This window comes from Crocuta crocuta, unplaced genomic scaffold (genome assembly GCF_008692635.1).
Source record: "Crocuta crocuta isolate KB4526 unplaced genomic scaffold, BGI_CrCroc_1.0 scaffold6, whole genome shotgun sequence".
Classification (NCBI taxonomy): domain Eukaryota; kingdom Metazoa; phylum Chordata; class Mammalia; order Carnivora; family Hyaenidae; genus Crocuta; species Crocuta crocuta.
Window position 1 is genome coordinate 7,670,085 of NW_027531917.1, and position 12,033 is coordinate 7,682,117.

Consider the following 12,033-nt stretch of genomic DNA (forward strand, 5'->3'; position numbering starts at 1 on the left):
AATCATGCTATTGAGAGACATAAGGTAATTTTAATCCCCAAGATACCCAGGAGGCCCCAGCTGACATATGCACGACTTTCCTAATGAAAGGTAAAAGAAAACGTGGTTAAACTCCATGAAGTGAGAGGTGCCTAAAAAAAGTTTTCTGCCCAATCGGTAGATATTTTAGGGACCATTTCTTGCTCTAAGGGGATGCATCAAATTTAAAACAAAATAGGTAACAAAAGCTATATGTTTCAAAACTACCTTTCACTCTGCCTCCCCAAATAGTCATACATACTCCAAAGATAAGTTATAGTCATATATATAATAAAAATAATGCTTGAAATATTATTTACTCTTGAGTCTTTCAAGTTTGCTTTAGAATATCACTTTTATTAAAAATAAACATGACACAAGTTAGTGAAATGTGTAGGGTATTAGCTCTTCAGTATCAGCAGTTCTGAGAGGCAGCAGAGTAGATGACTTACAGGAAGCCAGGTGTGACTTTAGACAAAACTAGACTAAAATTGTGTGGTCTTGGGAAAGCTGTTTCTATCTTTTTGCCTAATAGATTACTAAAACACCATGTCAGCCTCACTCCGTCCTCTCCCTCTGGACTCTGGTAACTCAGGACTTTGCCCTTCCTGGAAGAGGCAGAGTGCCTTCTCTCTCCATGAGATGAAGGAGTGCTGGAATGAGGAACATGGCATCAAGAAGCCTTATCACCATCCATACGTGATGATCTGGGCTTCCTCTAAGGGAAGCTGCCTGGCCATCCTCACCTACCATGATGTGGGCTTCCATCACAAGCTGTGCTCCAACACCTTCTTCAACTTTGAAGACATGCAGGCAATCATTAAGCACTTCGTGGTGTGCGACACAGATGCCCCTGGTCAGCAGGTGGGGGCATCACAGCTTCTCAGGGGTACCAATTCCCCCCATGGAGCAGATGGCTGTTCCCAGCATGGTACCCCCAGCATGGTACAGCATTTTGGGTTCAAGTTTGTGATTGGCATTGGAGTGAGATCCAGAGCCTATGCGCTGGCCAAGTTTACACTCATCTTCCCCTACATGGTCAAAGGGCTGGCACTGATAAACACTGACCCCAATGACAAAAGCTGGATGGACAGAGTGGCTACCGTGCTCTCCAGCCTGACCAGCACTTTAGCTGCCACATGTTATCCCACCTTTTAAGCCAGAAGGAGCTGGTGAACAACACAGAGCTGGTGCAGAGCTACTGGCAACAGGTCAGGAAATATGGTTAGCCATGCCAACCTGCAGCTCTTCTGGAACATGTACAACAGCTGCAGAGACCTGGACTTTAACTGATCTAGAACAGGATGCAATGCTAAGACCTTCCACTGCCTGGTGATGCTGGTGGTTGGGGATAACGAGCCTGCAGAGGATGGGACGGTAGAATGCAACTCCAAACTGGATTCAATCACCATGACCTTCCTAGAGGTGACAGATTCCAGAGGGCTCCCCCAGTCCTTCAAATACTTCCTGTAAGGCATGGGCTACTTGCCGTCAGCCAGCAGGACCAGGCTCACCAGCTCTTGTATTGCATCTTTCACCAATGCCAGCTCAGCGGAAGGCAGCAAGCCACCGGCCTGCACCCGCTCAGGGAGCAGGGAGGAGCTGGGCCTTGTCAGTCGCAGTATGGAGCTGTCGTATTGAAGCTCTTGGCCCAGCAAAGATGCCCACCTGCCCCTGTCTGCATTGCTATCCCGCTGCAATCCTCACGTCAGCTTGTTTTCCCTTTACTATATTTTTGTGAAGGCCAAGGGGAGAAAACAGCTTTACTTATCCTTTGTTAAAAAGCTGAGGGGATTCATCTTAGACACTGTAGCAGGACAGTCTCCAGATGGTTTAAGAGGCTCACTCTTCCCCAAATTATCCACCTTGTTAAGTCAGCTGAATTAGACCCCTCTTTCAAATCCCCATTATCAGAGCAGGGGACAGGGAGGAAGGGGATTTGCTGAGGAAAGAGTTCCAGTCCTTCTCTAGGCAGCATCCAGGGTAATATCCCAGAATGAAGAAAACATGGGCCGACTTCCTTGGGCAGACAGGTATGAAGATGCATTGGCATTTTGAGATGATGTGCTGGGACAGCAGAAGCATGGGGTCTGGCTCAGGCACAGGGGTGACAACCAGGAACCAGTAGTGGGGAGCACTAAGGGGCAGGAGCCCTGGAGCTCTGCAGGCCCCTCTTTCCTTATCGCCTCCACCAAGCAGCCGTTTCTATCTTGTAGCACATGTGATAAGCATCTGAACATGGTCTCCCACAGACCCTCCTAGGAGTCAGCAGTCTCCCTGGTGTTCTCTGGGCTGTCATGGTGATATAGGGCCAGGCAGGCAGGGACTGAATAATATTTCTCTGCCCAAGGAAGACAGAACACAGAGGACTTTAAGGGCAGGAACTCCAGAGACTGTCCTTTCCAGCCTATATATTCCACCACCTCCTGGCCCCGTCCCATGTCTGAGCCAACGCCCCAAGGTAGAAAGATTGCCTGATCCTCCATCCCCACAGGAGCCTGACCTGGGGACTGAAGTTAAATGTTAGGAAAGCCCATGAGGGTTGGACACACCCATGAGAACTTCATGGTGTCTCCCTTTGGGAGCCAGTTTGTGGCTTGAGGCAGTGGTGGCTAAGAGTCCCAGTTTTGGCTGCCAGGTTTCTTGGAGGACAGTCTAATCAGCAGCAGTGTGTCCAAGACCACCAGAAACATGGTGAGAGTAGCTAGAGAGAGTTCTGGTCAAGATATCCCAATATTTTTTGTGGGCATCACTAAGAAAGAAGAGAATTTTATTTGGAGATATATGATCCAAGGTAGTGAGACCTACATCTCAGGACCATTGGAGTGGCTTGGGCTGTGGCTTGGTGGATCCTGGGATGGAAGTGAAGGTTCTAGAAGTGACCAAAGGCCAGGCAGAGAAGAAAAGCTCTCCATGTACCTGGTCCCCTTCTTTCACCAGAAGACCAAGACTGTGCCATACATTTCCTACCCAGCCACACTATTGGAGAGAATCTCCTGACCCAGAAACCAAAGCCATTGGTTTGGTTGCTCCATTGTCTTGGAGCCTAAGTCAATGGCCAGAAACTGTAACACAAGTAAAAGAGGGGTGAGAACAATGAAAACTTCAGGGCAGTATAGGACAGTTGTGTATAGGGTGCTCTGAGGCTGAGAGGAGACTTGCAGCCACATTTCCTCTGCAAATATCACCCCCTTCTAGAATCTTCAGCCATTACATAGCCTGGTGTAGGTATAGTCCATAGCCTGGTGGAGGATTAGTCTGTCCTCAGTTCTACTCACTCACGTGTTTCCTTTGAATATGAAATGTGACTGTGGAAAAGCTGGTAGAATTAATCTCTTTTACTATAGACAGTGTTGCAAATCTTGATTTTCCCCTCCTGTGTTTTTTCAGATGAGATATCTCTAAATATTTATACATTATTTATATACAAATACATCGGGTCCTCCTGTGTGTAGTTTTCCATCAGAGATTGTCTCTTTGGTCAAAGTAACCTTTTAATGGAATTTATTATTTTCCTCTCTGTACAAAGTGCAGAACCTAATTTTGTGTATTCTGGTGGCTGAATACATGAAACTTTGATATGACAAAATGTAAAACAAATAAAAACCTTTGTCAAAGTAAAAAAATTTTTTTAAATGATTGCTATGGATCTAAAAGTGGTTTAAGAATACTGTTTCATATTTCATTAAGTTGCACAATAAATTGTCATAGTTATTATTGTTCATCATCTGTTACATATAATTTTAAAGAACTTTCCACAATTAGAGGATCAAACATTACTTGTTGACATTTTATCGATTGTATTAGCTTTCTATTGCTGCTCTAACACATTACCACAAACTCAAAAGCTTAAATCAACATAAATTTACCATTTTATAGTGTTGTGGGTTAGATGTTGAATCTAGATCTCACTGGGTTAAAATAATGTTGGCAGAGCTATGTTCCTTTCTGGAGTCTCTAGTGGACAGAATTTCGTAGCTACTAAAAGTGCCCACATTTCTTAGTTCATGGCTCCTTCCTCCATCTTCAAAGCAAGCAACCAGTAATACTGCATCTGTCTGATCCTTCTTCCTTCATCACATCTCCCTTGGACACTGAACTCAGCTGGGAAATTTCCATCAATATTAAGGACCCATGTGATTAGATTGGATTCACTTGAATAATACGAGGTTACCTTCACATGTCAAGTTTCTTACTTTTAATCACATCCGCAAAGTCCTTTTTGCCATGTAAGGTGACATATTCACATGTTTTGGGGATTAGGGTGTGGACATATTTGGAGGACCATTCTTCTGCCTCCCACAATGATGTTAAAGACACAATGCTGAGATGACGTTAAACTGTATTTTCTTTCATTGAAAATCCCAACACAGTGCAAGAGAGTTGTAAGCCACCATTCTATATATTGACTATATCCCATGCAATTCATTTACTTGAGAGAAAATGATGGTGGTACATAATTAATTGGCCAAGTAGGGAATCAGTTACTTTAGATATCTTTAATGTGTCAATCAAAGAGGCACTGCAATTATTCAGCTTCTGACTAGGCACAATCATAACTGCCTCTCAGTATATTTTAGACTAATGACAGTTATCTATAATGTGTGCTTCATCTGATGCTTTTATACATAAACCTCAATAAACCTTGCAAATACCAGCAGTCTCATATTCCATAGCCTCCAAAATACTAATTTCACCATGCCAACACTCATGTCAAAACCTCTAAACATTCACAAACTTTCAACAAGACAGACGTGGTTTTAGCCTGAGATTAGCTTCACATCCACTAAACGAGAATGCATCCTTAGAAGGTGGAAAAAAATAAGTAATTTAATCCAACAATAAAAAAATGATAAATTTTCTTGGTGTATCCATTTGCTAGGGCTGCTGTAACAAAATACCACAAATTGGGTGACTGGGAACAACAGAAATTAATTATCTCACAGTTTTAGAGCCTCAAAGTCTGAGATCAAAGTGTCAAGCAGAGTTGATTCCTTCTGGGGACTGTGAGAAAAAATCTATTCCGTGCCTCACATCTAACTCCCGGTGGTTCTGCCACCGGTCTTTAGTGTAGAAGTGTCACCCCAATTTCTGCCTTTATCTTTACTTAAAATTCTCTCTCTCCTGCACATCTGTCTCCACATCTCCCTTTTCTGTAAGGACACCAGGTAACCTCATGTTAACTTCCTTACCTCTGTAAAGATCCTATTTCCAAATATGTAATATTTTAAGACATTGGGAGTTATGATTTGAATATATGAATTTTAAGACCACGTAATTCAACTCATAACACTCAGTGTTAGGTATTGACCTGTATATATACAGATGCCTCTTGGCAACATTACTTTGTCTAGCACAGTGTCTGAGATACAGAAGTAAAGTTTCATTGTGTGAATTGACGTTCTCAAAATTTACATTTGAGACACATGGTGAAATGGTCATAATAGCATGAAGCCACAATTATTCGAGCCCAGAATTTTATTTTGTGCTATTAGTACTCAAGCACTTAAAAATTGCAAAATTCCTATTAAGAACTCTGCAATGGGTCACTTCACTTGTTCCACTTAAAACTGATCAAAAGCAACTGCGTCCTGCCTGTTTTGCTGCAAATAAAATATGAATACACAGTGCACAGTGTGGCTTAACTCATGATAGTAGCCAGCACCAACTAAATCATATTTTTCATGTCTCAGGCAATAAACAAAAGCGCAAATCAAATAGCAGTGAAACTAGAAAGTACTCCTAATAATTTTAAGTTATTGACAGCAAAATTTCTTATCATTCCCTGCCAAGGTTTAAGAACAAAGCCAATGATATACAAAGAAGTGAGCGTATGTCTATCTATGAAGATAATAAGAATGCCTTAAGGTCAGATTCTTATCTAACACATTTGGTGGTAGTGGTGGAGGGTTTTTTTGTTTTTGTTTTAGTGTTTTTCTTTTGTTTGTTTTGTTTTGTCTCTGCTAAGGAAAGATTAAAACAAAACAAAACAAACAAAAAACTAGTCCTCTGTCACCCACAAACCTCAAAACAGTCTTAAGTATCTTTGTATTCAATTATTTAGACATTCAACAAATATTTAGTGAGCAGCTATCACAAGCCAGGCATCTAAGTTCCATTATATATCTAATAATAAATAAAACATAATCCTTATTGATAAAATAACTTAGTCTCTTTACTTCATTTTATTATTATCATTATCATTATTATTATTTTAGAGAGAAAGCATACAAGGGAGGGAGGGAGAGGGAGAGAATCAAGCAGGCTCCATGCTCTGCACAGAGCTCAACGCAGGGCTCCATCCCAGGACTGTGAGATGATGACCTGAGCCAAATCAAGAGTTGGACGCTCAACCAACCGATCCAGATGCCCCTGAAAAACTCTTAGTCTTTTTAGTTATTCTAAATTAAGTTACTTCTTTCGAGTTTCTAGTAATATACTCCTACCACCAGATTAGATATTTTTCTCTGTGTGCTTAATGGTTTTTGGCACAATTCTTATATTCTACATTTTGATTCTTTATTATAAACATTAAGATATATTTCTTCTTAAGTTAAAACATATTTTAGTTTGTAAATTGAGTATTTTAATACAGGCTGGTTTAAATGTTAATATTTTTATAGAACAGTGGTTCTAACTATGACTAATAGACTCCTAAGTCAACATTAAGAAGGAAAGCATAATCTAGTGAACCAATATTTTCCAAATTACCACTGTATGATAATAAAAAATCTTGCATGGGTAAAAGACAGTCCTCAGTGCAAGAAAGACTAAAGGATTTCAAAATAACAAAGTATAAATTTACTGATACTTTTGAAAATACATTTTGTAACTTACCTTTTAGAAACTAACACTGTTTCTCTCTCAGTGAAGAACAGAACCTGAATTTTTTATTTCTGAGAGGACAAAAAATTAAGCTTTGTCTCACCAATAATCAGGTATGTGTTTTTATACATCATAGTTCGAGGATTTAACCGGAATTGACAGAATTCAGGTGTGCTGATTCACCAAGAGGGAGAAACAAGAATTTTAGAGCATACAAATTCAGCAAAATGGCACCAAATTGTGAAGACATGTTAATTCACACACATGCAAAAAAATAATAAAATACCACCTTTGTAGAGACTCGTGAATTCACCAAGGTGTACTGTACTAGATTGTTTTATTAGAAAATTCTGGTACTTCCCAATGAAGGAAGTAGTAATAAGTATTAACATGGCTAAAGGAGTTTTCATTTCTTGATCTCTTTGTGATTTTTCTTTTTGTAATCTTCTGCTCTTTTTTAATATTCTACTCTGTAATGTCATAATGCTCAGCAGTCTACTTTGGGATTGCAGCTCTCAGGAAAAATTGTAGAAAATCTTTAGTCTTGTCTTTGCACTTGAAAAATGATGTTATTTTATGACAATTTTATATTCTACTCTTAAAGCTTTCCACTTTCCCCTATAAACTATAAAAACACTGGCAGCCTCCTCTGCTTTTAACAAGAAATGGCAGAGTCAGGCCACAGATCTAAGTGTTCTGCCCTCAGCTATGTCTCACTCCTTTGTCACAGTATTCTCTACTCTTTTGCTAGAGAAGGCTTAGAGTAAATTCCATTTAAAAGAGTGAACTTCTTCTTAATGCCACTTTAACTGAAAACAGACACACAGTTGAATAAAAATAAGGATATTGAGGTACTTCTTCCAATATCATTAATTCCCCCTATTCCTCAAGTTGCATTCAAAGACTATTCACTTTTAATATTTATATGTCCAATATTTATCTTCCTAGAATATTGTATATATTGTTACACCTTCTGGGACTTGGTGATTCATCAGTTCTTGGCACCATTCACTCTTTCATTCAACATCATATGAATCTACGTTTTGTGGCAGATTCTGAGGGTACAATCATGAATAATCATATCCTTGTTCACTAAAAATCTTTTTTTTTATTTTTTAACATTTATTTAGTTTTGAGAGACAGATAGAGATAGAGCATGAATTGGGGAAGAACAGAGAGAGGGAGACATAGAATCCAAAGCAGGCTTCAGGCTCTTAGCTGTTAGCACAAAGCCCGATGTGGGATTTGAACACACAAACTGTGAGAACATGACATGATTCAACATCAAGAGTCAGATGGGTAACCAACTGAGCCACTCAGGTGCCCCTAAAAATCTTAAGTTCTAGCAGGAGAGGGTGACTAATAACATAAAAAATGATATAACATAACATAATATGGTTTGTTTATACAAAATGCAATGAAAGAATTGAGAAGAAGCAATTTATTATTCCTGAAAAGTAACAAGGAAATGCTTCCTAGAGAAGAGAGTAATTAACCTGTATATTTAATGAATGACAAGTTAGAAGAACTTCACTGAGGAAATGGGGAAAGGTGTGATACTAGGGGGTACACAAACACACAGAGCAGTGCTGGATACATGTACTTGAGACTTAAGAGAAAGGCAGGTTGCCTTCAGGGTTACTTGTATCACAGAAATGAAAGGCATGACAAAGTTAAATTAGGCTGTGGGCAACTGTGAATGCCATCCTAAGCAATATGTTTGTTTGGGTTTTCTGTGTGTGTGTGTGTGTGTGTGTGTGTGAGAGAGAGAGAGAGAGAGAGAGAGAGAGAGATAGGCATTATGAGTCATATAGGCATACATTTGGTTTTGTATTTTAGAAACAGGAAACTGACAGGGTGGCTCAGTCGGTTAAGCATCCAACTTCGGCTCAGGTCATGATCTCACAGTTCGTGGTTTTGAGCCCCGCCTTAGGCTCTGTGCTGACAGCTCAGAGCCTGGAGCCTGCTTCAGATTCTGTGTGTCCTTCTCTCTCTGACCCTCCCCTGCTCACATTGTCTGTCTGTCTCTCTCTCAGAAATAAATAAAATATTTAAAAAATTTAGAAATGGGAGACTGACAGGAATATGGACAATGGATTATAGCAGAGAGGATATGAGTAAGACGAGGCAGTTTGATAAGGCAATAAAAATGCAATGTTACAGGAGGGAAATTCAAAAGAAATCTTCTGAATTAAGCTTCAGTGTTTAAAGAAAATTAAGACTACCAATCATTTTAGGATTGACACGGATAACTCTCTTCCTGTGATATGTTTTCCATTCTCTTTCTAGTTCTCAGTACATCAAGAACCTATAGGATTTTGAAATAATTTCCCCCTTAAAATTCACATTTTATCTACCTTTGTATGGTCAAAACATATCTCAGTCATGCACCCTGTTAGATAATGGTGATGGCAATAATAATACAATAACAACAGACAAAAAATACTTGTGCGTTGAGAATTTTTAACTATAAACTCACTCTTACTTGTCTCACAGGTTAAAATTTATATTTATAAAATTCACGTATATTAAATTAGATTAACCTTGTCCAGGCTTTGTAGAAACACCCACCATCTGGCAGGAGCAAATAAAAATTCCCCTTAAAAAAAGCATTTTAACTCTACTAGAATTAATTTTTTTTAAATCTTCACTTTTCCCCTCTCCACGGGGTCCCACAGATCAAGTACATGCAAATATATGTTAAATGCCAAGAACTACTTAAAACCAAAAAACCAATTGAACAAAAAACGAGAGCAAAAAAGTTTTTAAATTAGAATCTCCAAGAACTTCAGTTATTAGATTTATCACATGTAGAATATAAGACATCTGTGTACAAAACCTTAAAGATATATAAACAACTTGATAACAATATGCAAAGAACATAAGACAAATTTTAAAATGAACCAAAAACAATTTCAAGAATAAGAAACAGAATTATTGAAATAAAAACTCCATAGAAGAAATAAACACCATATTAGACATATTAGACTTATATTAGAGACAGAATTCTGAATAAATAGTGATTTTGGAAAAATATATTTAAAAATAATCTGGAATGCAGCACAGACAGACAAGAAAGGAATATGGAAAATGCATTCACATGCATGTGAATCTAAGAGACATAGAGGTTGAAATAAGAATGCCAAACATAAGCTGAAGTAGAGTTCCAGCATGTGAGAAACAGAGAGAAAAGGAGAAAGAAAATGTTTTAAAATAATTCTAATTAAGAATTCTCCAAAATTTGTGAAAGATGGAAATCATGATATTCAAGAATTACAGTGTATTCTGAGAGAAAGAGATAGAGAGAGAGGTGAGCAGGGAGAGGGAGAAGGCAGTGGGAGGGAGGGTAGGGGAAAGAGATGAAAGGAGAGAAAGAAGAAATAGAGAAAGGAAAAAAATGTTAAAAGGCCCCGCAGTTGGTTTTGCTTGGGAAACACATTTTAAACTGTTAAATTGGACCTTTTACATGCTTTGTTTTAATGTAGATCTTAATGATTGCTTTCATACATCAAAGTCTCTATTTTAGTCTACATTCAGATTTTTTTTTCTAATTCAGTAGGAAAGGATTACATAATGGACTTAAATAGAAAATCTATGCTGGACTAGAAGCATCAACATTGCAAATGTATGTCAACATAAGCAGGTTCCTAATTTTCTGAGCCTAAGATTCTCTCAACTCTAATTGCTTTTGGCATAAAATGCAGAAAGGCAGAAGCACATCTTAGTTTAGCTGTGTTTTTGGCATGAACAGTTGAACTGTTGATAGCATAGGGACTTTTTGTAGGATTCCAGAGTCAGTTTGCTTAGAAATATGCATATGTCTAATTTAACACATTCTCTGATACTAAAAGAGAATATCTCCTGTGTATGTATCCAGATATTAAAAGACAGAAAGTACAGAATTTAAGAAGACTCCAACTCTTCCTACCAAGATCCTATTCACATCAAGTTTTCCAGTACATTTTTCACATCTATTGAAAATGAAAGAGAAGTGAATGGAGTAGAGTGATGAATAAACACTGTATTGGAAACATGCAGTTAGTCTTATGTGAAGGTTACTAATTAAATTTTTCCGAATCATAAATCTTTTAGCCTTTTCTCTTCCTCTTCCTCTTCTCTTTCCTTCTCAGACAATTCAGCTCTAAAGCCATTAAGTGGACAGAGCAAAGCAAGCTTTCAAGCAAATGGGGCTGGAGAGTAATAGTTACCATGACCTAGAGTTGTATATTACAGTCCTAATGGTGTAGCAAGGCTTCCCGGCCAGGGTATCAGAGCCTGAGCAGAGAGGAGACATCCACATAAGGGGGAGTCCAGCATAGGTATGAGAACCCAAGTCAGCTGAGGAAGACTTGAGTGACAGAGTATGATTCACATAACTTCAGAGCCTAAGTGGGGTGAGAAGGGCATCCATGGCAACCTGCATAGGATGCCACAGTGCAGGTGGAAAGTAAGGGCCATTTCTTCAAGGGAGACAGGAGGCTGTAGGACATCAACACATGAGCAGCGGGGAATGCATCCACATGTGGGATGGGGGACAGTCTGGCCTCAGGAATCATAACCCAAGCAGGGAGAGGAGGGTGTTCACACAGAGCCACCACCTGGCATGAGGTGTCGATGCCTGAGCAGAAGGACACCACATGGCATGGGTAGGGTGTGGGCCAGCCCACCGCAAGATGTTAGAGCCCAAGCAAGTAAGAGGAGTGAGGAGGATGGCCCTGTGAAAAGAGGACATCATACAGGTTTTTGGAGAGCAAGCATTCTGACAGCCCAGCACAGAGTGGCAGAGCCTGAGAAGGGAAAGGGCAGCTTTCATCCAGAGGATACGGCCCCACATAGGCGACTGGAGCCCAAGCTAGGTAAGGAGGGTGTCTGCATGGGGGAAGCACAGCATGGAGGGTCAGAGCCCTAAGGAGAGGGCACTGGCTTGGGGGAGGGCATGGCTGTAGGGAGGGAGACTGGTTGCATGATGAAAGAATGATCAAATTATTAATATAGTAAATGTAATGGAAACCAGGTTCATCACTGTCAGAGAAGGGAATTTAAAAAAAGGAGTAGGGAGTAAAGAAAAGGAAGAAAACTAGAACGAGCCATTTGATTGGATTGGTACTGGAAATATCAAAGTGAATTCAATGTTTTTGATGGACAGAGACAGAAAAATTAATCTAAATATAAAGGCATACATGTCATGTG

At 39.5% G+C, this 12,033-nt stretch overlaps 1 pseudogene; it reads left to right on the forward strand.

Moving 5' to 3' along the window:
* Positions 1–660: 660 nt before the first annotated feature.
* Positions 661–1,659, forward strand: LOC144240557 (protein NDRG4 pseudogene; annotated as a pseudogene).
* Positions 1,660–12,033: the final 10,374 nt, after the last annotated feature.